Genomic DNA, 26,651 nt, shown 5'->3' with positions numbered 1-26,651 from the left:
CCTTATCTCGGGGCACTAGGCAGGGATGCCCGCTTTCCCCCCTGCTGTTTGCTCTGGCAATAGAGCCATTGGCCATAATGATACGTCAAACTCCTAGTGTAATTGGGCTTAAATATGGTAGATTGGAAGAAAAGACAGCCCTATATGCAGATGACATTTTGTTGTTCTTGGCTGACCCCGAAAATTCTTTGTGCAAGGCGCTGGAACTGATTGATCATTTTGGTACTTTTAGTGGCCTACTGATAAACAAAGACAAATCCACTCTCTTTTCTATTGAAGCGCCCCGTACTGAAGGTGTGACTCTGGGTCTGCAATGGGTGTCTAAATTTAAATACCTAGGGATCGTCATATCTAACAAGCTGGATGAGTATGTGGCGGATAATATTGATCCAGTGACACACTCATTTAAAGCCAAAGCAAGTCAATGGGAGCGTCTCCCACTCACGGTATGGGGCAGAGTGAATTTATTTAAAATGATTGTTTTGCCTAAATATCTGTATGTGATGCAACATGCCCCGGTGTGGATTGGCCCTCCAGTCCACAAACACATAGATACTATTTTACTTCCCTTTATATGGGCTCATAAATCCCCTAGGATCAGCAAGCTCTCGCTCATGGCCCCTCAGCAGCAGGGAGGCCTTGCCCTTCCGCACCTTCGCTACTATTACTATGCCTCACAGTTGATGTTTATACATAATTGGCTTTGCCCTGACCCTGAGAATACGTTGTCTGCACTTCATGCCTCTGTTGCTGGCTCCCTGGAGGCTATTAGGAATGCCCCGTACCGGAGGCGCAAGGACACCCCCGAACTGCCGCCAGTGCTGTTCATCCCGCAAAAGATATGGGCTATAGTTCACAAACTGCTGACCCATAGTAGTCCCCTGCCCTCGCCATATGCTCCAATATGGAGGAACTCAAACCTCCCCCACTTTTCTTATTTACCTGACTTTCACTACTGGCCCAAATTGGGGGTTCGACACTTGAATGATTTGCTGCTCAGTGATTCCTTCCCTACTCTGGCCCAACTCAAGGAGAAGCTGCACCACCCCACGATCCAACTGTACCGATATCTCCAATTGAGACATGCATTTATGTCCCAGTTTGGCTCACAGTCAATTTCTACTGTGGTTCCACAATATGAACGCAGACTATGGGACCCTAGCCCCAAAAAATTAGTATCATACCTCTACAAGTCTCTGATCTCTGCCCTTGGCAGCCCATTTGGGAGGGTAATGAGTAAATGGGTTGTGGATCTACCTCACTAAGATGATGCAATGTGGGAGGATGCAGTTGAGGGAGTCTATGATTTTCTGATCTCCACTAGGGATAAAATGGTCCAGTACCGCATAATGCATAGGTCCTATATTACCCCACTGAGGCTCAAAAAGATGGGCAGAAACCCTGATGCCAACTGCCCCAAATGTCAGGCCCCAGATACTGGGTTTTTCCACCTGCTGTGGGCTTGCCCCCTAGTTCATGCATACTGGACCAAAGTGGTAAAATATCTTTCGGAACAACTCCTCCTCCCGGGAGTGGTTGCTCCAGAGATATGCCTCCTCGGACTTGTTGATGAGGTGGTTCCCCTAAATAAAACCAGGATATTGTTAAGGTCATTGTATTTCTATGCAAAGAAACTTGTCGCGATGAAGTGGATGAGTCCCCAAGCGCCTACAGTCAAACAATGGGTGCAATTGATAAACAGTAAACTGCCAGTCATCAAACTCACGTATATGGCCAGAAAGTGTCCCCAAAAGTTTGAAAAGGTTTGGGATCCTTGGCTGGATGCCAACCCAGACTCAGCCCCCTAGGGTTGGTTGCTCTTACTACTCTTCTGTCTGGAGTGTCTCTCCTCTCCCATCCCGTGACCCCTACATTCTGCCTCTGCTAATTGTCAAGATGTTTTGATGTATATCTGCTCCTGCATTGCTGTCGCCAAGCTGTATGTGTTTTGTTGTGTACTGTCTTGTTGTGTTATAAAAGCAAAAATAAAAACCTATAAAAAAAAAAAAAACAACTGAATTGAAAAATGTGTTTGGAAGGTGAACAACCCCTTTAAAGAGACCAGAAACCATTAAACCATTTTTATATCTATCATAGTATTGGCTTTGTTTGCTACTTATAATTTTGCCATAAAGCATTTGCTCAAAGCTTTTACATTACCCATCTGACTCCGTGTGCTTATCTATGAGGGGGCTGCCATATTTGTGCAGCAGGAGTCTTTTAGCATTAGAAACTTTAACTGACAGGCTGAGATGGGACAGTCAGGTTAGCAAAACAGTCAGGTTTAGGAACATCAACTAAAAATGATTTACAAAAAAGTAGTTTTTTAGCGTCAGTATCACTTTAAATTTTAATTTTGGCGATAGTTCCCCTTTAATAATAATAATAATGATGATGATAATGTTGATAATGAGCAGGAAACTTGTCTAGTAACCAATAACAACCAGTCAGCAAACAATGCTTTGTCATCTGCAGAAAATCGGCACAGATAAAACTTTTTGAAAACACCTTGAAAGGAGCTCAACTTTCAACGGTTGACAAAGAGCCATGCTTGTACCATAGCAGGGTGACTTACAAAGGTATGATGGCACCATTCCTTTTGTTATAACCAACATAGGGCACTCTGAGCTAGGATGACCCTGCTCAAACTATGAATACAATTAGGTGCAATAAATAGGAACTGACCACCAATTCATGCATGGATACAGACTTTGTAATAACTCACAATAATAATAATAATAATAAATAATTTATAAAAAGGCACCCATACACTTACTTACACTACATACACTTTACTCCACACCAAGGGGCAGATTTATGATCAAATTCAAAATTCAAATTTGAATTTTCAATTTAATTTTTTTATGATCAAAATGGTCAAATTCGACTATGGAGTTATACAAACTCGATTCGATTTTTTTTTTAAAAAACTAAAATTCGAATTTTCGAGATTTATCATACTTTGGCCCTTTAAGAATTGGAATTTGACTATTCGCCACCTAAAACCTGCCGAATTACTGTTTAAGTCAATGGGAGAGGTCCAGGGATCAATGTCTGCAGCCTTCCTGACATTGAATCGAGTTTGATTAAATTCGATTCAAGTTTTCGGGTAGTTCAAATTTGTCAGAGTTTAGAAAATTCTATTTTATTGATAAATTTCCCCAAGTTGAATTTCAAATTCATTTATGTCAATGGGAGAGGTCCAGGGATCAATTAAGAGATGTTTAAATGTTTCAGCCTACCTGACAAAAAGAGAGAAAAAACTCGAATCGAGTTTGATCGAATTCAAATCGAGTTTCGGGAAGTTTAGATTCTTCCAGTTTCGGAAATTAGATTTTATTGATAAATTTACACAAGTTGAATTTTGAATTAAATCAAATTTTAGGGAGTTTAAAAAACTCACATGAATTCGAAATCCGACCCTTGATAAATGTGCCTCCTAATGTTCCACTTCTAAATCCGTGTGGCTGTGTGATGAACTACACAAGGAACACACAAATATGCAACTATGGCTGGAGGAAGCATACAGAAATCAAAATCTCTGACATCATTGTCACTGCTAAAACTCAACATCTGTTATATATCGAGTGGATTTGATTCAAGCAGCGCACGCATACATACCACCCCATGCACACAGGATTATGCTCTTCATAGTTGTTGTAAACCCAAAAATAATATTTTGTCTAATGAAAGAAACTATAACTCTAAGAAACTTTCAAAAATGCGCTCATTATTAAAACACAGTGATTTAGTTGGAAAAGTAGTTGCTACTTAAAGCAGAGTCTGTCACTTGCCACCTTCTGCAGTGGTGGTTTTCACAAATAGAAAAAAAATAGATTTTTGGTTGGAGAAAAGCGGACGTATGCTACATTCATGAGTCAAAACCAGGAGTGCAGGAAGAGACATTTGACATTTAAAAATAACTTTTAAAACATTTATTTGCTTTGAAATACGTTTACTTTCATAAGCAACATTTTTATTATTATTATTATTATATATTTCAGTTTATATCCCCTTTAACTGTTGTGTGTGGGAGGTATAAGATTTTAATACAAGTGAAACAGCAGCAACTAGTTTATCACAGAAACATGAAAAGAACCGACACCTTCTCATCAGTGTGGAGCCATGGATTCCATTAAATGTATCACCATTTCTACCAGCTCGGCAGTATCTAGCAAAGTTTTAATGAATTCCGCAGCAGAATGCTGACGGAGGCAAGGGAACTTCTTTAGGCGGTTTCTTTCCTTTAAGCATATTTTTTACATTAAGCATATTTGATACATTAAGCATATTTTGTACATTAGATACCCAATGCTGGGAAATCAGCAGATATATTTGGGGGGGGGGTTCAGAGAGGAGCAACTAGGGATGCACCGAATCCACTATTTTGGATTCGGCCGAACCCACGAATCCTTTGTGAAAGATTTGGCCGAATACCGAACCGAATCCGAATCCTAATTTGCATATGAAAATTATGGGTGGGAAGGGGAAAACATTTTTACTACCTTGTTTTGTGACAAAAAGTCACGCGATTTGCATATGCAAATTAGGTTTCAGATTAGCTGGGCAGAACGATTCAGCCAAATCCTACTGAAAAAGGTAGAATCATGGCCGAATCCCGAACCTAATCCTGGATTCGGTGCATCCCTAGGAGCAACCACCCCAAATCTGGATATCTTAATCTCTTTTCTGGGAATAGACAATAGCTTTGGGAAAAGGAGTACCATGAGTCTAGATAAAGTCAGAAACTCCTTATATCAGAGTTCTCCAATCAAAAGCATGGAAGCTGTAGTGCTATTACAGCTGGAGAGCTGCAGGCTGGATTATAAATCACAGAGGGTCATATTGACACTATCACCAGAACAACTAATGACAGCTCTGTATGTTTCAATCAGACTACAAGCCCAGCAAGGCAGAGACGACTGAAAATGATGTAGGGACATGATATAAACAATGACCTCACTAATATATAGAAAAGAACAAAGTCCTAGTCCTATACAAATGTACAATTTATCTTATACTTACAGGAAAGTGTGACTGAACTTAATTCTCTCTCTTCCTATTAATGCCACAACAGAAGTTGTCATATTGTTTGATTCTGAGTTGCCCAGAATCAGAAGGTCACAAGCTGGACAAGTCAATGTGTATATTAAAAATATCACTTACTATTACATGATGCAACAGTAAGTAATTTGTACTTCTACTGAGCTTATTTTCCAGCAATTGGCCCTCTTGAAGGCTGTCAAATGCCCTCTCTGTACTTATACTAGCTGTGCTCCTACTTATTTGTTCTTTGGCAGGTAGGATATTAAAGGGGACCTGTTATCTGAAAAAATAATTCCAAAGCCTTGCTTATTATGTTAGTCAAACAAAATAAACTTTAATTACACTATGTAAATTATTTGAATCTGGTTTCCTTTGGTCTGGGAATTCATAATTATAGCAAGCAGGCAGGAGCCATTTTGTGGACAATGTTATTAGGGCAAGCCTTGTATCATCTCAAAATCTTGTTTGTGCACCAGAATGAGAGACCTGATATCCATCCCCATTCACTGGTTACACACTTAAATGTTGAAGAGAGAGGGGAATGTGGGGAGAGCAGTTACATCTAGTAAGGGCGGAATGGAAAGTGAAAGTAATTGCCTGCCTAAGGCATAGAGGAGGGGCAGGTAATATTTGATTAATAGCTGAGATTTTTAAATGCGTTTACAACGGCTATGAATGCTTGAATAAAAAAAAGAATTTTGATTTCATGTTTAATTTGAAAACAGCTTTTATTATACAGCTTTTTATGTCTGAGTGACAGGTCCACTTTAACATCACTCTGCCAGAAACTTTCTGAAGCTCGGATCTATCTGAATCCCTGTAAATGCCTGCAGGTAGTATATCTGAAAATCCATGATGTCACATGATAACAAACCTTTCCTAGTGGTTAATTTATCTTGACTACTTGAGGGTGGTCCAATAGTCAGTAGCTCTGAATTTCAGTACTATGATCCTAGGTTCAGTCTTAACAACAGCATCTGCAATGACTTTCTTCTGCACAATTACTAGATTCAGATATACCAAATACACAAATAAAGGGTGTTTATCAATTAATTTTGGCACAAACATCTTGTATGTCTCTTCAATTTACACGAGTGCAGTCAGAATAAGTTCTCACCTATATCCAAGATCACCCAGGGGCACTCAGAAAGAACAACTAAGGTTTTGTATTTAAGTTGAAAGCAATTTGTGGGGCCTGTTTCCAGCCATTGCTATTACACCTAAGTTAGTTCTTGTGAATGGTAAACACATATCACACTGTTAGAAGTTATGTTCAAGTTCATGGATCTAATTTCTGAGTGCCGCTGGGTGCCCTTGGATCCGTTTATTCTATGTGAACAGTGGTTTTGACAGAACTCTCATAAATCGGAGATGTGTGCAAGGCCAACACTTCATTTTTTCCTTCCCTTGAGATACTAAAAATGGTAAACGGCTTCAGCTCCACTTGTGCACTTTTTTATGGAAATAGAATGGCTAAAAGAAGCAAGAAACCTTGAGCATTGAAGAATTAATCAACACACTTATAAGCCATCCGCCCATCTCCATACACAGAACCAATGCAAAAACCTTCTTCTCCTGCTAGGGATATTTTTTCCTGCAGATACAAGGGACATTCTTATCAATATTTAAGGTCGAGTTTGTAAGTTTTTTTTCTACCTCAAATAAACGCACAACTCAAATGTTTTCATATTTATGAAAAAAACAAATGTAAAAATTGAATGCAATCTGGAAAAAAACTCAAATCAAGTTATAGGCCAAAAAACTTTGCATACTGAAATTGATTGAATTCTAGCGCAAACCACCTGAAAAGCATGAAAGCTAAAAACATCTTCAAATGGATATAGGTACCTCTGCCATTGACTTCTACGTGACCTTGACAGGTTTTAACTGGAGTATTTTTGGATTCGCGCTTTTAACAGTTTCGGGGCATAATCCAGTAAATCTTGAAAAATTTTAGGGTTTTTTATCCTGAAAAATTTGAGTTTTAAGTGAAACTACCTTCAAACTATCCCGGGAAAACACAACTCTACCTTTAATAAATAACCCTCTTAAAGTAACCAATTTCTTTCTCACTGGGAGTTTGTTTTTTTAGTTACAAAAATACATACATACATATACATTTTAAAAGAAAACAGATATTCCAGTTCCTTTTATGCATAGAAATAATTAATATCACAAGAGTCCCAACAAATTCAGTGTACATGAAGAGACAGGTATCATTCGGATATCAATGTGTGTGGCAAGCACTGGGAAATTTTGTCCCTCTGCAGTAACCCATAACAAGCTATTTGCTCATAGGTTTCTATGGGTTTCTGCACAAGGTACAAAATTGCCAGTATTCATAAATGAATTCCATCTGTATGTAAATATATAGCAGAACATAGGGCTCTAAATATACCAGTCTGGAAAGAGAATCAGTTGCACTAATCTTCCGCTATTTGTGTGATAACAAACAGATTATATTTATATTCTATTTAATCACTGTTACATACAGTGCCTTACAAAAGTATTCAGACCCTAGTTCTCATTTTTTATAAATAACAAATCCTGTACACAAATTCTACACTGCTGATATTTTATTTCAAAGCATTGACACTTAGAGGCAGATTTATCTCTAGGTCACGGTGAATTTTCAAATTCAGAAAATTCGAATTTCAAGCTAATTTTTGTGTACTTCGACTATGGATTAGTCAAAATTCCATATTCGAATTGAAAAAAAAATAGAAAATTCAAATATCGAAATTTATCACGCTTTAAAAATTCAACTTCGCCCATTCGCCATCTAAAACTTGCTGAATTGCTAGGGGACCTCCTAGAACCTATTTGGAGTCAATTGGTGGACTTTGAAAAATTGAAAAATCAAAGGTTTTATTGAGAAAAACTTTGATTTTAATGAATTCACTATTACTTAGATTCGTCTGATTCTAATTCGGCCGAATACAGACCTAGTCGATCGAAAACGGACCAATTCAGCCAAAAAAAACCTTCAATTTAATTTCGCTTGGTCTTTTTGAATACAAATTTCAAAGTTTTTCAAATTCGAATTCGACTTTTGATAAATATGCCCCTTAATGTGTGATTGTTTCTTTGTTGAAAAACCTAACCATAAGTGTTCAAGTGTAGAACTGTGGAAGCATCTAGATCACACAGGTTAAAAACCCTAAACACAATTGCCTTACAAATTACTTACTTTAACTAGTGAACCATTAAAATAACGGCCACATTGCCTCGATACCACACCCACATTGAAGAGATCATTATTCAGGTTGTGATTTAGATGGAATGGTGTAAAAATGATGACCAAAGAGCACCCTAAAGAAGTTAGAGTATTAAGAAATGCATCAGTTAGGAAAAGGGAATAATATACAAGGGTTTGGATAATCCAGTGGGCACAGGTGATTTAATTTCAGGAAGTGGAAGCAACATCAATCCACCCAGACACAGTCTAGTACTGGTCATCCATCAAAACCCTCTGAGGAGACAAGGAGATATGTGAGAAAAGCCACAGAGAGGCCAATAATCACTTTGTAGGAGCTTTTGAGTTCAGTAGCTGAGACTGGATTTCAGGTGTACTAGTCAAATGTGTTGAGAGCTCTTACTGAAGCTGGCTATACGAATATGTGACACAAGAGATGTTATTACATGTGAAAGTAGGCCAGGAGTATTCCCAAAGGCATTAGAGAGTGACCCAGTTTAAAGCAATCTGTGTGGTACAAGTTTAATTTTGCACACACCTTACAAAAACACCGTACCTACAGTGACATGACATATGGTAATGGCAGCATCATGCTGAGAGGTCGCATCAGCTGGGACTGGCCATCTTGTTAAAATAGAATGAAAATTCATGTTGCAAAATACTAGGAAATACTGAAAGTAAAACCATATCAGTCTTAAAACTGAACTTATAGGAGAAAGTGGTGCCAAACACAAAGGCCAAAGTAGTGCACAAGTGGCTCAAGAATCAAAAGGTAAATGCGGTACAGTATAATGCCCTTGTTAAAGTCCCAAACGCAATAAAACCGATGCTGGAGATGGATAATTCTTACTCCAAAGGACATCTGCAATAGTTGGCTCTAAAATATTATACCACTGCAAACAGCATATTTTTTTTTTACATTTTATTATTATTTCTACATAAAACACCCAGAATTTAAGTTTAAGTAAGCTATGCACATCTGTCATTCCAGAATTATGCCTGCCTAATGATAAAAGGGATCAGTAAATCCAAATTTGCCTTGTAAATTCACATCAGTCTGATCAATGTTAGTTGTTTCCTTGGTGTCTGCAGAACTGGGTAGCTATAGATGTTGCTGGAGAAGTGGAAATGCTTCTGTGTATAGAGAAGACGGAAGGGCTTGTTTCCCTGAAATGTTGATCTTTACAGCACAAGTCAGGTCTGAAGTAAGGCAATGTGGGGGGGGGGGGGAGAAAAAGGTTGCGATCTATTTCCTCAGAGCTTACAAAATTATTTTACATGAACCCCAGATCTTTTCTAAATAGTTTGATGTATAGGGAAGTGAACACGCAAAATAACAAAAAGTCACTAAGAAGCAGTTTTTGGCTGTATCCATGTTGTACTTTTCCCATAATTATAACCACTCAAGTATGTTTATCCTTGAGCTGCGTGACCCGAGTGACTCGTGACTCGTTCTTTTTACTTAAACAAATCCAATTTACTGAATCTGAAAGAAAAACATCTGCAAAAAGGGTTGCAGAGGGGTGGGGGTGCTTCAGATTAGCGCTGCAGATGCCCCACACACTCCTGCTGGTAGTTATTTGAGAACGATCACAAAAAAGTTAATTATGTAGGAGCAGCATATTTCCTGTCATTAAAACACAGTAACTATAATTTAAAAGAACTCCCGATGCAAGTAATAATTACATTTTAATCAGATTTTCATTAAAATAATTCCAATGTTATGCTTGCAAAAGCTATTTTAGGACAAAGGTAGTGATTCACAAGTTCTTCTGTACAGTTAATAGCTTCATGAGCAGGCAACAATATGGCATACCAAACTAAAGCAACACAAAAGCCCAAAATTTCATAATGAAGTCAGCCAAAATATTTTTGAATAAGAAACTCATCCTCCATATCAGTGCAGCACTTATGTCCTGGAAGGATTCTTTATTTTGTGCCTTTGGAATCATTAGAGTGTAAATCCAGTATTTTGTATTAGTATTCAATTGTATGCAATGGAACCTTAGGTAAAAGAATATTTAACAAAATACACTTTTCTTTTTACATTTTTAAGTATTTTTTTTTTTTTGGGGGGTGCAAAAGAATAAAAAAAGTAATAAAAGAACTGAAGGTTATAACTATTCTGCATTCACTTTGGTTTAAGTCACTAAAGAGAATAGATCTGTATGGGCTAGACCAATGTAATGTCCATGAGGACTGCTTTGGATAGTGCTTCGAAGGTCTTCAGATAAATATCTTCTGGTCTATTCCCATCAGCTAAATGAGCACAGGTAGCCAAGAAGCCAGGGGTGCTATGCAGAGCCAAAACTTTAGGCTTCTGTAATTATCTTCTCATTTATCATGCATAACAGATGTGCCAGTCACTTGTTTATTTATCATTCAACTGAGTTCTGTAGTGGATTATCATACAACATAATTCACTTATGACATTTTGTTTCCCTTTGAAATAATTCCCTTTATAAAACAATCTATCTAGATGCCCAAAAATCCTGTAATAACTGAAAAAAAACACAGAAATATGTTCAAACTTTCATAACCTACGCGCGCCAAATTTTTTGTCCCTCTTTTTATTTCCAAAATGTTGGGAGGTATGTATTATGAGGAGGCAAGAGGGTAAACAAATATTGAAAAATACGGGGAGAGCTTCAACCTTAAATGTTACCATACACACACAGATAAAATTGTACCATTGTAGTGGTCCTGATTAATATCAATGTACTATGGATATTGTTTGGTTCTGCCAATGCAATGACAATGTTTGTCAGTTCATGGTGCATTGGCAGATGGGAAGTGAGTAGGAGTCACAGCTATAGGAAAAAAAACATTGATGTATGTATCAGTTATTCAGCCATGTTAGTTAAAAGAATATCTAGACTAACATATACATTTTGTGCCCCAAATCTTACCCAAGAATCATTTTGTAATGTATATTAACCAAAAAAATTAACAAAAGTAAGTTGGGGTTGCAAGCCCATTACGGACCGCCAACACTTTCAATTAAGGCAGATCATGGCCCACCACTAGTCTGTGCTCTCACTGGCTGCAACCAAGCTGGAAAAGTGGTGTACAGATATATAGATAGATAGATAGATAGATAGATAGATAGATAGATAGATAGACAGACAGACAGACAGACAGATGATAGATAGATAGATAGATAGATAGATAGATAGATAGATAGATAGATAGATAGATAGATAGATAGATAGATACGGATAGATGATAAATAGATTCCCCTTCCTCCAAAGGATTTCAACATTTTAGCTAATCAGGTAATTCATGGATTTACACAGTTTTAGATGCCAACAAAATGAAGAAAACGGACATTGAGCACAGGGTGAATTGTTGAAAATGCATATTACATAAATACACATTGCTTTAAAAGATAAAAATGCCTAACATACAGAATGTTTTGCTTTTACTATTTCCTATGTCAGTGATCAGATCCACATGCTACACAGTGTGCTTTGGTTTTCTAGATTCCTCTCAGGACGAAATAGGATGATCTCAGCTACTTTCACTGTCAATAGCAAGCAGCTACATCACATTCTTCTAATAGGAAACAGCTGCCTTAGGGTCCACTGCACTGCCATTATTATTATCATCGGGGTATGGCTTATGAATGCTTTCTTTTGTTTTCTTCAGTAATAATTGTTGAACAGCAAAGAAGTGTACAGGTCACAAGGCAGCCATTTCCCAGTCATTTTCAGAAGAGTGGCTACAAGCATGGACAAGTGTGCTGAGAAAAGTGGTTCACCGGAAAACACAATGGGGCAAATTCACTAAAGGGCGAATTTTTGCCAGTGACCGCTTCGCCACACTCCGCACCACTTCACCAGGCGCGAATTCGCTACCACTAAGCTAATTCACTAAAATGCGAAGTTGCGTCTCTTGCGTTACTTTAGCTGGGCGATTATTTGATAACGAATTTTCACTAGCATTCACTCTTGCGCTTAGTTTAATTTGAATAGGGCGGGTTTATTATTAATGTTGGTGCAAATGCTTGAAGTGGCAACTTTTTCAAGCACATGTCCAATGAGCCATAATAAAGACAGAAGAGATCCTCTAATGCCTTAGACATGAGCCCACCCTGAAACAAATGTGACATGCCCCACAAATTAGTTTTAAAAATTTCCTCACACATAAATGTTTACTAGTTTGGACTTTTGAAGGCAATACCACTTTAAAAAAGAAAAGTCGCCAGCGTTTTTTACAACTTTAATGCATTTCCGGCATATAGGATATAATGTCACTGACATAAGATGTTGCTTTGTTTTATCAGTTCATCTGGTCTGAGGTGGCGAAGTAAACTCTAGCGAAAGAGGGAACGTTCAGTAAAATTTGCATTTTAGTGGATTTGCGGAGTAACGATCGCTCGCCAGATTGAAAAGTCGCCTGGGGATAGAGAGCAAAGGAACGCTAGCGACTGTCTTGTTCTCTACGCCTGTAAAGTAAAATCGCAAGTTTCATCGATTATTTTTCACTGGTCCGTGTCAATCACAGACAGAAGAGCATGGCATAACCCAAAGGCAGGTGTGGGTGTGTCTCTCCTTCATGAGAAATTAGGCTCTCTCAGAATCAGTTCTCTGCTTGCCACAGGATAACTAACATTAAACACATAAAAGCGGTTTGTTTGAATTTAAAACATTTATAAAATGTAGCAAATTACAGCAATTAAAACACTCATTTATGCCACCCTATAGTCCTCCACAGTGGTTCAAATTTCTGCTTGATCTGAACACTGCCCATAACGCAACCAATAAAATAAACGACAATAGCTGCATATGTGGATAACTACATTGTATTACAAGGCTGCTGCTTCTATGACATGGGTAGATAATAGAACATAATGTATAATTCAGTCAGTACAAATCCTAATCCTATGGCAAAGTTATTTGGGTTTATAAATTCATTAATATATTTATGCAGGTATGTATCATCTGTAATGTGGGTACGTTATCCAAATAAGAGGTATTTCAATATTACGAATGAAAAAAAAATGCAAAATTCAAAACACGATTACTTTGCCATTAGCACTAACTTATAATTTCTATAACATGTACAAGCACGCTGTACTACTTTACGATTACTAAGAAAAACCAGATCAGAGTTTTCTGGACAAAAGATCTATGGATAATAGGCTGTGAATGTGATAGGGACCTTAGAGTGTAAGCTGCACTGGGGCAGAGACTGATGTCAATGCTGTATAGTCTCTGTGAAGCACTTTGAATTATGTTGGCAATATATAAAGAATAGCAATAATAAATAGGTACACCTTTATTATTCATTTCCAAAAGCAAGTCTGCCACCAACAAAATATTTTTTCCACAGTGCAAACAGTAAAGTCCCACCACCACTGGGCTACATCTGGGTTTCAAAAATCATTATTACCAATATATTGCTCTATTTGCTTCGTGTGACTGATTCTGTTCATGCCTACAGGGTAGTGATTACTAGCAGGGATCAAGCCGGTATTATAGGCACTGACATCTATTGCTGGAGACACACCAGTCTGCACATGAATCACTGCAGGCCATAGCTAGCGCACCTGCTTGGAGATTAAATATGTTTGTCTGAAGATGACTTCTACACAACAGGAAGAAATTTATTGAGCCAAGTGGCTTCCACAGAGAACAGTTTATGGAATTCATTTTCCCTGTATCTGTTTGATGTAAATTTCCGCTCAATGCAGCCGCTCTGTGCAGCAGACATAAGACTTTATGTAGCCAATCCAATATGTAATACCCAGGTTTTAAAAGTACCAACCACTGGAGTCATTTACTCACAATGGTGTCCTGTGGACCTCCAGCTGTTGATAAAAGAAAAGTGATTGCATACCCCAATAGCCAAAGGCTAGAGTGCTGTATCTTACAACTGCAACTTTGTGGGACAATCACGGTACAAAACAAAAGGCCTGCCTGCAATTCGGGCTGCCTGCCAGGGAAAGAACAAGTTGAATTTTAATAAGGGATGTCATGTCACTGAGTGAAGATCTGCAGTGCTCAATAATTTGTAGAAAAAGAAGTGTATTAGAGAAAATATCAGTGCTAATTAGCAGCGGGAAACGTGATGTGCTCTGTGGAAAAGCAAATATTTGCTTCTTTTTAGAAAATCACCCAAATGAATCTACTACATTAGCTGAGATACCTGGGAGCGACACATTAACAAAACCATCAACAGAACAGCAACTTTTTTGTCCCTCATAAAAACGAAGCAACATTCAAATTCAGGGTACTCAATATAAGCTCCCATTTATTATTATGTTTTATAAAAAACATTTTAGAAGGTTCACATCATACAGTAGCAGAGGCAGGGACTCCAACATGCAGCCCTTTTTCTGTTACTGGTCTATAATACTAACTTCAGCAAAACTGGTGGGCCTAAATTTGGACTTCCAATAATTTGTACTTCCAATATGGAAACTGCTTCCCAGGGGTCTGAAGTATATAGGCTCTATATATATATATATATATATATATATATATATATATATATATATATATATATATATATATATATATATATATATATATATTTCCCAATATTTCCAAACGGCACTCACATGACACTGCAACGTACAATCAATCTGTAGTTTTATTCAAGAACCAAAGGGATCTTAAATAAAACTATACATTGATTACATGTTACAGTGTCATGTGAATGCAATTTGGAAATTATGCGATATGTGTACATATTACCTCCATTATTCGGAGACATTATTAAACAGAGCACCACCTACTGTACATCCTACATCAGTTGTATATCCTTTATCAGTTTTGTTCTATATATAGTTCCATTATCAAGTTCTGCCATGGGGACTCAAATGATAGATCAGGGTCCTTTCACTATCTTTTGTGTTTGTTCTAGCACTTTGCACTTGCATTCCTAACGTGCCCTATAGTGCCCCTTTAATATAAAACATGCGGCAGCCACCTTGGATTTATTATTCTCACAGCATGATCCAGACAATGTCTGATCAGCCAATTCTTATCCACCATAGAGCTGTAAATGACACCTGTAGCACTATATAGCACCTATATGTCACTTGTTACAATGACAGTTTCTCTGCTGGCCCTCAGGCAGCCCAGTCCAACACAGTACCCAGGCTGGGTTTATAGTTACTGCAGCTGGCAGCTCACAACTTAGAAGCACTGATTCTATTCTAAAATCGAAGAGTGAAAACCAACTATTTTTTCATTCTGTAAACCATTTAAAAATATTTTTCTTGTTTCAGATTTAAAGTTATTGTGAACAGTAATTTACAGGAAAACACATGTATAATAGCTGAGAAGAGTGTGGAACCAAGAGTGTTAGCCAGCACAGATATTGCTAGCAATTCCTCACTAGGCATTTATACACTGTAACACACGTTGCTTGCCTACTAACTGCTGCTGTTTGCCATTCTGCAGCTCCTGTTGTTTTCATTTCCACAGCTTCTTGTGCCTGCAGGCAGTGGGAACCTTCTGGTAATAGCCTGCTTTTTTGTTACAAATCCCTGTGGAGCACTTTTTTGATATGAAGCGAAAATAGATAACGGAAGGGAGCATACTGCACAATGGGAAGGGCGTCTGGGGCCAGCAAATAAGCTTATTGAATATCAATCAACATGGCAGTCAAATACATAAAACAGAATTACTGCCTAAAATGGCACATCAGTAAAGGCAAACAGTAGGACAGATTTGAACACAAATGCAGGATACAGCCTTTCATTTAAAAAAAACTTAAATAAAATAACAAGTACAAATACTTTTCAATACAGCAAACATTCAAAATACAGATACAGTAACTATTGGGACTGCAAATACCTACACAGGGAAGAACAGGCTATGTACTACACCAGCTGCCCATAAAACAGTCTGTGCTACAGGTATGGAATCCGTTATCCGGAATCCAGCTCTGAATTTCGCTGTCTCCCATAGTCGCCATTTCATTGAAATAATCCAAATTTGTAAAAAAAAATTCCTTTTTCTCTGTAATATTAAAAAAGTTCCTTTAACTAAGATATAATTAATCCTTATTGGAAGCAAAACAATCCTATTGGGTTTATTTAATTTTAATATGATTTGTAGTAGACTGAAGGTATGAAGATCCAAATTGCAGAAAGATCTGTTATCTGGAATAACCCAGGTCCCGAACATTCTGAATAACAGGTCCCATACCTGCACAAAGATATATACGGTGTTATGAGAATTACCACAACTGGACAGGTGGCCATTTGCAACCCAATGGATGTGGGGTATAAAAAGGTGTATTGAGCACATGAGTGCTAATAAGATTCTGCCCTGCTAATTGTGTGTATTTATAACTTTAAAGAGATTCTGTCATTATTTTTATGGTGTAGTTTTTATTTCTAAATTACACTATTTACACTGCAAATAACTCACTCTACAATATAAAATGTAATTCCTGAACCAAGAAGTGTTTTTTTTAAGTTGCTGTAGGCAGCCATTGCAGGTCATTTTGTCTGGTCATGTGCTTTCAGAAAGAGCCAGCACTTTAGGATGGAACTGCTTTCTGCCAGGCTGTTGTTTCTCCTACTCAATGCAACTGAATGTGTCGCAGTGGGACCTGTATTTTACTATTGAGTGCTGTTCTTAGATCTACCAGGCAGCTGTTATCTTGTGTTAGGGAGCTGCTATCTGGTTACCATCCCATTGTTCTGTTAGGCTGCTGTGGGGGAAAGGGAGGGGGTGATATTACTCCAACTTGCAGTACAACAGTAAGGGTAGAGGCACACACTGCTATTTTTTCTGCTTCGGGTGACTAATCTCCCTGAACTTCCTTTTTTGCTGGCTAGAATGTAAATCACCGGCGGGATGGCACTTGGAAACACTTCGTTTTCCAAAGATGCCCAAAGTTGCCTCACAAGGAAACTTGGGGGGACTTCGGAAAGCCGAAGCGATCCAAATGCAATCCCACAGCCGTTTTACATTGCCGGCGGGAAGGCAGTTCAGGGAGATTAGTCACCCAAAAAAGAAGCGATTTGTCGCTGGGCGACTAATCTCCTGAAATAGCAGTGTGTGTCTCTGCCCTAAAGAGTGACTGAAGCTTATCAGAGCAATAGTCACATGACTGGGGCTAGCTGGGAAACTGACAATATGTCTAACCCCAGGTCAGATTTCAAAATTAAATATAAAAAAATCTGTTTGCTCTTTTGAGAAATAGATTTCAGTGCAAAATTCTGCTGGATCAGCACTATTAACTGATGCATTTTGAAAAAAACATGTTTTCCCACATTTCAATTATATAGCGCTACTACGATACAAAGTGATGTATAGTTGTACTATATACTGTAGAAAGGTCAACACAGGCATGACAAATACTGTAATAAATAAGTATAATTTAAATATACAGAGATTAAGAGCCATGTGATAAGAGATACAGAAGGAAGAAGGTCCCCTCTCCTGTACAGCTTACAATCTACAGTGTAGGATTCCTTCAATATCATTACATTAATGTCTATGTTTAGAGAGAATACAATATGCTCAATGCAAGGCTCGCTGATGACTGCTGCTACCCAGGTAAAGAAAGTGATTAAACTTTACACGCATGAACAGTATTGCTCCGGAGTCTGGAACAGGCTAACTCTGTCTTCAACACATGCTGTCTTAAATGCTTCTGTGCACATTTAGTGAACATAGGGTTTCATACAAGTCATCTGCTGCTTGGGTGCATTTTTCCATTTCGATATGCTAAATTTCCTTTGAGATATGGTTCAAGGTTTTGGATAACATGGATGCAGAACCTTTAATCTATAAGCCTTGTCATACTAGGAATCAGTGGCTGGTAAGCAACATAAATGCAGCATAAGGTTCACTAAAATTAGGATTGTATAAAATAAATGGACATTTTGATTCAGGGGAAATTTTAATTATTTAATATTTTAGGACAATTGGAGAATAACTTAGTATTTCTGAAGATCCTAAAAACAGAGATAGTTTGCAAGAATTAATATACACTCATTGTAAACTTATCTTTATTAAGACTGGGGGCTTGGGGGTGCCAAAGAGATATACAAGTACCATTAGCAGTTTTGTTAAGGGGGTTATTTATCAAAGGTCGAATTTTAGAGCTATGTGAGCTTTTTCAGACCTCAAATGAACTCACAACTCGAATGGTTTCTAATTTAAGAAAAAACACAAATCAGCGAGTTCGGGGTTAACAACCCAAAAACGCAAATTGATCTAGTTTTCCACGACAAATAAATACAAATCACTCGAATTTATAGAGTTTTCGAGTGAAGACTATTAACATCGTCACATGGTTCAGGGGACCTCTGCCATTGGCTCCTACATGACCTCGACAGGTTTGAGATGGTGTATTTTTGGATACAAGCTATTTCCTGGGTCGGGGGTATAATAAACTTTAAAAAAAAAAGTTATGGTTTTTCTTATCCAGGTAAATCAATTTTTGGCTCAAAAATAACCTTGAAAACTCAAATTTTTCATGGAAAACACAACTTGAACCTTAATAAATCTTCCCCTAAATGTTTTGGTTCTATAAAAATGCCTTACAAACCCCCCAATATAATGCTTTGAAACAGTGACTGGCTCTTTTCACCTTTGTCAGGCTGTTATCAGCTCTCAGTGAAGGTTTTACTTTTCTAGGTCACTTCAGCAGCTCACACATTCAGTCATGAAGTTTTCACCAGAGACTAATCTGATAACAAATTCTCACTCTGACAATGGCCAATTCAAGTCAGAAAAACGTATCGCCACCATTTGGCTGACCCCATCAAGCCGTGTGGGAATATCCGCTGTCATGCAAGACCTTCATGGAGATAAATGGGTAGGTGTGCATTCCCCCGGAGACTGCAGGAGTTTATTTTGGCCTACAAGCTGCCAATGAGCAGCACACAGTTCGACCCAAACAAGAAATGTCTCACACCATGAATAGTCTGGGAGCATTATTTACTGGCTATGGCATTGGAAAAGGCACAATAAAAAAAACAACTTTAAGGTAGAGAAATACCAGTATGGAGACCACAAAATCTTATCTAAAAGAAGAAATGTTAAATTAAGTGCAGCCTACTTTACTGAAGCTATTAAATCAAGGTTTGCCAACTTAATTGTGGCTTCACCGCACTGTACAAGAAAAAAACTGGCAGTGTTGTATCTAAATGAATAACACTTGATTGTAAAGCTACTGTTGTATCTCAATAGGAAGTTCCCATCAAGGAGCAGTTTATAAGCAGTAAGATCTACCTTTAGGGCATTCCTGTATAATGGTATAACCAGGAACTATATTAATATCAATAGCAATCTTTGACTTTTAAGAAGCACATTTATGGTACACTATGAAAAAGAAGTAAGAAGAAGAGCCAAACATTCTTCTATTTTTCTAGAATTTTACAATGCCTCCGAACATTTGAAAATCAGAAAGAGGGACAAAAAGTTCTGCCACACTAAGTTTTTGTGGCCACACTCCCTAAATACCATGTCCATGTTATAAAATTTGACAAGGTTTGGAACACATTTCTGGGGGCCATTTTTTATGTGTTATTACAGTTTTGCTAAAGGTGAAGTTCTCCCAAGCTACAAATGTATCTTTGCTTATCTTAAATAGTTACAAATGTATTTAAGTGCAGGCGCTGAGTATTCTAAGCTCTCTGCCAAAAAGGTTCTTGTTTAATTAAGTTTTAGAAACTTTGTATCTTTTCTGGCATCTGTGCAGGAGATCAAAGAGAAACTCGGGACATTTCTGTAACAATCCAGGACTGCAGGCTGAGCTGTCAAAATCTAGACGGTCCCAAGAAAAACAGCACAGTCGGGGGGGGGGGTATGGTTTACCCTTATATCTGCATTTTGCAGCCAATGGGTTTTAGAGGCCCTGACAATATACATTACAATTTACACCTAAAATGAAACTAAGCCCTAGCGTTAAAGCTGTAGCTCTTCATTTTTATAAAGCTGTGGGTTCATACAATTTCTCATATTATTATATTCACATTATTTCTCAGTGAATGTTCAATAAAACAAAATGGTATAGGTGAGTCTCCATAGCGGGCCTTACTTTTCCCTCATGTCAGAGGTATTATTATTCTATTGAGCAAATATGGTTTAGTATAATTGGTGTGCACTAAAGCTAAACTGAGTAAATGTATTTTTTTTTAATAACTGATGGGCAGAGGACAACCAGTCAAGGATTTGCTATGAATTGTTTCAGTGGTATCAAACAAACAACTCAAATCAAACATCATCATTACTGTGGCGGCAATCACATCTCTTTGGGATTGCCATGAAAACTTCCCATGGGTGAAAAGGGAAGCAACCCAAGTAGCTAGAGACCTGTAATTGATCTCCTGGAAACACACTAGTGCACATTTCTTGCCGACAACAACAGGAAATAGCAAAAATAGCTTGGGACCCATGACTGATGTCCTTCAATGTGTAAAGCAGCCTATGAATTCAATTATAATTGTAGAGACTGGACATGCTAAATGCAATTCCCTTTTAATTAATACTATACCACAATTTCTAGACAGTCTGATACATGTAGACAATCATTTAATATTGAATTTTGGTAATTATCTCTGCACACCACCAGCGAACATTGCATTAGTGATTATCCATTTAACAGTCTGAGTGTGTCTATTGGAATCTGCTTTGCATTTTGCAGCAGTGGGCTATCAATCCAGCTAAGGGACTGTCCTGTCACTGCCTGTACTTTCCCAAAAGCTCTCACATCTCATGCTGAAAAGGAAAACTTATACCATGTGAACCCACCTTTTCCTTTCAGCAATAGAATAGAGTATGGATTGCCTTCAGAGGGTAAAAGGTGGGCAGTGTAATGGGGAAGGTTGGCTAGAAGCCACACACATACACACACACCATATTCCTTCCATTACTGAAAGCCAGAGTCAGAGATCACTATCAGATCAAATACGATGACAGTTGCATTTGCCATGCTTAAAACTGACCTACTTAGCAGCTTCAGTAAACCAGACAGATAACAGTGAACACCTGCACATGCACTCGGCCATCTGCTCACTTTAAATAAATATGAGCTAGTTATGGCCCATGTATAAATGAGAAAATCCACTCAGCATGAATGAATGGGTTAACTGGAAGAACACAGAGTGCAGACAGCATAAAGCATTCATTTGCATTATGGACGCTCCAGTAGAATGAATAAGACAATGAAATATAATTCATGATTTCAAGTACTAAACAGCATGAGCCTAGATGTTATCCAGACACTACTATTTGCCTTGTGACACCATAGCTGGTTGCTATGGACAAACTGACATAACAACCACACCAATCCTGTGTTTAGTATATATTACAAGTACAGAAACAAAAAGGATTCATGAATATTGGAAGTATTTAACATTTATATGTTTATATAAAGAGCCACATGGAGCCATATAAACCCAATTCAGTTTGGTTCTTGAAATATTCCCTATACAGTTGAAAACAGTTAACATCTATGTAAAATATGTTAAAATATAAATGAATATAGTAACCCTTTTATGTTCTAGGTGTACTGAGATTAGAAACAATGAGGCAAATTTATTAATAAAGGTGCTAAATTACACCAATGATGATGTTACCCATAGCCATAACGAATGAGATTATAACTTTTATGAATTGGTATGGGTACACCGGTGCAATTTAGTACCTATACTAATATATTAGCCTTAATTTTTAAGGCCTAAGCTACATGATATTAAAAGCTGTAGGTGCAAACAAACAGGCTGGGAATACACTGGCTGGACAATCAATATTCCTTTTGTTGGTCTCAAATGTCATCATTTTTAAGGATGGCTGAAACTATTTTCTGAAAATAGATGTAGCAAGTTTTTTTTACAGTAATGCTTCATTTTTGTGTCTTATCCTTGGCACTTATAAGCTGTATCCATAGAAAGAATCATATTTATCAAAGGGTGATCAGATAGTTGGCCAGAGGAGAACTCCTTAGCTCTAATCACTGTTATAGAACATTAAGAGTTTCCCCTTCTGTGAACTGTGGTGAACTCTCTGTTCACATTTTGATAAATACATTCATAAGTATGTTCTACTAGGACATTTGGATACAGATTTAAGAATGGGCCTCCTTTCTTTCTTTACTTTCCGTTGTAAACAACAAATTCATGCTGTGTCACGGGCTGATTCAATTTTTATTTTGTGGACATTATTATGGAATTTACTGTGACGCATTGTGGTAGCTTAACAATTTTATAATCATAACCTTGTAACTAAAAACCCCTGTTTTGGAATGATATGTATTTGCACAGATAATGGACTGTTAATAAAACAGCAAACCATGTGCATTAATGAATCCCACTTCTTTTTAGAAGAGCTGTGGCAAATTTGCATATCAGTTGTACTTTTACATCAGTTGGCCTTGGAGTGCTCCCACAGTCTCCTTTTTGTGTAAGGCTAAGGAGGTCTAACAAGTAGAGACTGCTTTAAATCCCTTTACACCTTAAACATAGCTATGCTAGAATTTCCTTACTACCCAACACAAAACAACAAATAGCATTTAATACCTAATCTATGTTTGGTAGCTCAATATAATCATGTTTATGCAACAAAGCTCTGATGATTGAGTAACGACTGATGTATTTACATACAACAAATCACCTATGTAGTTAGAAGACAGGTTAGAAGCTGCATGTACTAGTAATTAACAAAATAATGTGTGCATATCCTTAAAGGAGAACTAACTCTTAACTTAAGAAGTAATAAGAAATATTGTACATGATGTTTTGTGCTTCTGTACCAGACCAAGGTAACCACAGCCCTTTAGAAGTAAAGATTTGTGTCTCCAAAGATGCCCCAGTAGCTCCCCATATTATTTTCTGCTGATTGACTGCACGTGCTCTGTGCTGCTGTCACTTACTGAGCTTAGGGACCTACACACAATATACAGGAAACATAGAATAGAAATGTCACAGTATAAGGCTGATTAGTAATTAGTACAGATAATTACTACATGGCAGCACTGAAACCAGTGCAACTAACATCAGAATTTAATCATCAGCCTTGTAACATCAGCTCATATTACAGGCCAACCTCATTTTCTGCTTGATAATTTGCGATGAACCCTAAGTTTTGCGTCTCAACAGTTGCTCAGAGCCCACTGAGCATGTGAGTGTCACAGACACTTTCCAAGATGGTGACCCCCTGTGACAAGTTTGAAGTCCTGGATCATTGCTGCTATTGACAAGCTGAAAATTTAGGCAGGTGCAATGGGTTCCGTATATATAAAAAAGGACATTTTTAGCCGTATTCATTTTTAGGGTTTCGTTCTCCTTTAAGCAAAAGAATATTAATTTTGTCGTGGGGGTCACAATCAGTTTTGTCATGGATTTAGAAAGTCACAAATGACTACACAAACGACTACAAACCAACACTAAACACATCTGAATTGAATGATATTTAGCGGAAAGGAAAAATGTGCATTTACAAACATACAATACATGCCATGTTTCACTGTGATTGTTTGCTGATTAAAAAGCTAAAAAAACAAAAAATCACAAATAAAATAGGAAAATCGATTGCAAATTGTCTTAGAATATGACTTGCTGTATCATACTTAAACATAATTTAAAGGTGAAGAACTCTTTGCAGGCAGACCGTGTTGGACTGAGCCTTCTAGGGCCCACCAAAGAACCTGACTTTGAGGGCCTACTTTCACCACATATTGATGTGAACAGAGTTAAATGGGTTTCAGATTGGCCTATGGTGGAAAAATAAAGGGCACAGTCCATGGCTGGGACTGACTAGCAAAAAAAACTATTTTTCATGAAACAAAATCCAAAAATGAACGAGACACTGCTTTAATAATCCTCCTAATCCTCCTCCTCTGTACTACTAAGAATATTCAATACTGTTAACATTTATAGGACAATAAACTGAAGACAAAAATCCAATAGTCATATTGACAGTATACTAAGCTACAAGAGATCAATACATTGTAATGAATTGTTTTATGGTTACCTCAACAGTGTTTCCTGCAATGTAGTAAGTCTGAAAGCACATATCCAGATAATATATTACTGATGATTTAATTATGAGGTATACTACTATATTGTCTGATTGCAATTGGTGTGATTTAAAGATATATTTATGTTGATTCAAGGTTAATCATTTTAGAGATCCAGACACACAATATTTCCAGACACACACACTCTCTCTCTCTCTCTCTCTACTGGCCAATCTGGAAATGTAGATTACTCTTTGCAACAGATTGAATCAATGAAGGGCAAACATTAAAACCATTCATGTTTGGTCATGATGCACCAATATCTGACAGACTGTTAAGGTGGCCATACATGTAGAGATCCATTAATTTGGTGGGTGATATCGGGTTGATCCGATATATAACTATGTTATATAAATAAAACCTCCAAAAATGTATAATTAATGCTACAAATTCCCGACCTTGTGAGACACATGGGAGGCAAAGTTAGTTTGAAGCAGCCACTGGGTTGTTTATATTTTCATACACAAAGGTTTATATCAGTAATAATGAGGCAAAAGCTTTAATAAGATATCTAATCTCTCAATCATTCATTATTTAGCACTCACAATTACCTAAGAACACATGTCTAAGATTGCTGTCTGCATTGCTTCCATGGGGTATTTCTGAATTCCATATGGTGACCCTTGGGAGAAATTTTTTATTTATTATTATTAACATGTATTTATATAGCGCCAACATATTGCAGTCACCCTGTACAACTACATTAAAAATATATAACCAATGATTTGTAAAAAGCAGACATTTAAACAGGACTCTGGTAGAAAGTAAAATGTTTTTCAGATACCTATATCAGTCTGAATCTGGTCACAATGTCTGTAATTTGTTTAAACCAAGCCAAGGTGGTACAGGTCTTATCGCTAAATAAAACCTATTAGGTGGTAAGTGTTCATTAGCCTTTATTTATATCTGGTGTTTATATAAAGACTTTTTTCTAAAAAGTCTTCATATTTGCTGGAGCCCCTACTGAGCTGTGACCCTGCAGCAAACTAGGTTTCAGCTAACACCATGAAAAAGTCTCTACAGCCAAGAAATACATGTTCTATTATAATATAATTCTTTCTTGGTAAATTCTGAATAGGAACATACTTAGTATATGCTGACCTGTGCAGAACTAGCCCTCTAAAAGCCAATGAACAAAAGCATGTCAATGTTATTAGCCTCAACCTGCCTGAGACATTATGATTTCAACAAGTTCCAAACAGGAAATCTGTGAATTAGAGAGATATAATCAGTTCACTGCACTTAGCACGCTATACTATTTGGAGGTGGGGGTGTTTGTAACCTGTGTGTCACCATTCTTTGTCACCTTTTCATTCAATGACATTTCAACATACAATATACTTAATCTGTAAACCATATATGTACAAAGAAGGGCTGCATAAAGCAAACAGTGCCCCCAGTGTGGCTCTAGAGCGATACACCAATTAATTGGATCAAGTACAGTAACTTGAAGGCTGATCAATAATGTCTGCAGTAAAAGGCAGAGCAGAATGATGGATAGAGATTAACTTAAAGCCCAGCCACTGAAAGAAAGGCAGGGGGACTGAGTGTAATTAACTCCACAATACTGATTACCAATCTGTGAGCAGATTTAAACCACTTTGCAGCTAAGGGACTTACAACACCAGGGTACACTCATCTCCAGCAAAAGTACAAAAGGACAAAAGTAGCATTTGATTTAAACAGCCCTGTCTAGAACAGAACATGTGCCAGTATAATAATGTAATCAGCCTGACAGCGCCATTTGTCTGAATTGGCTACAATTCCAGATACAGAAAACAATAACAAATTATTACAGCTCTTGATTCATGTTTCTTCTTGGTTAACTAACAGTGACCTCTGCTCTCTTGCAGGCGCTTTCATTGCCTTGAAGGGCTCTGACAGGAACTCCCATAGGGAGCAGATTTGGGAGCAGCTTGCTGTCTTATACTGAGACAAAAACAGTATGTTTGAGTGCAAAGATAAATTGATATAGGGCTCTCATAGCATACTGAAGTATAGATCTCAAAACAAATGTCATCATATTCCTAAATATATTCCACGCTTGTAATTTGTATAGTAAAACAAACTGCAAGAGGGTACAAACACTTACTCTTCTTCATTTAAATTGAACTAACATTTTGCATATTACCATTATCATTCACATCAGTCCCTGACCTAGTGAAGCTTACAGTCTACGATCTCTATTGCATTTACACACATGCAACTACAGGGAGAGAATACAACTTCCTTGCAGTGTCCTGGAATCAAACGTTGAACTCCAGACCTGCAGGTGGGTATGTATCAAAAGAAGAGTTGGTATCCCAAGAGGATGCTGGATCCTAATACTTAGGGTCATATTAAAAAATAAATAAAATCACTATACAAGGCATGTATAAGATTCTAGTAAACTGTCAAGAACTAGCACCTCATAGCA

General features: G+C 37.5%; 1 protein-coding gene across 3 annotated transcripts in view; it reads right to left on the bottom strand.

The window, feature by feature from the left end:
* Positions 1-26,651, bottom strand: part of LOC108717348 (colorectal mutant cancer protein) — a 210,800-nt gene that overhangs the window by 100,149 nt on the left and 84,000 nt on the right. The gene's annotated exons all lie outside the window — the stretch shown is intronic.

This window comes from Xenopus laevis, chromosome 1L (genome assembly GCF_017654675.1).
Source record: "Xenopus laevis strain J_2021 chromosome 1L, Xenopus_laevis_v10.1, whole genome shotgun sequence".
NCBI classification, from domain to species: domain Eukaryota; kingdom Metazoa; phylum Chordata; class Amphibia; order Anura; family Pipidae; genus Xenopus; species Xenopus laevis.
The sequence above is the reverse complement of the archived record's forward strand: the minus strand, read 5'-3'. Positions and strand labels throughout refer to the sequence as shown.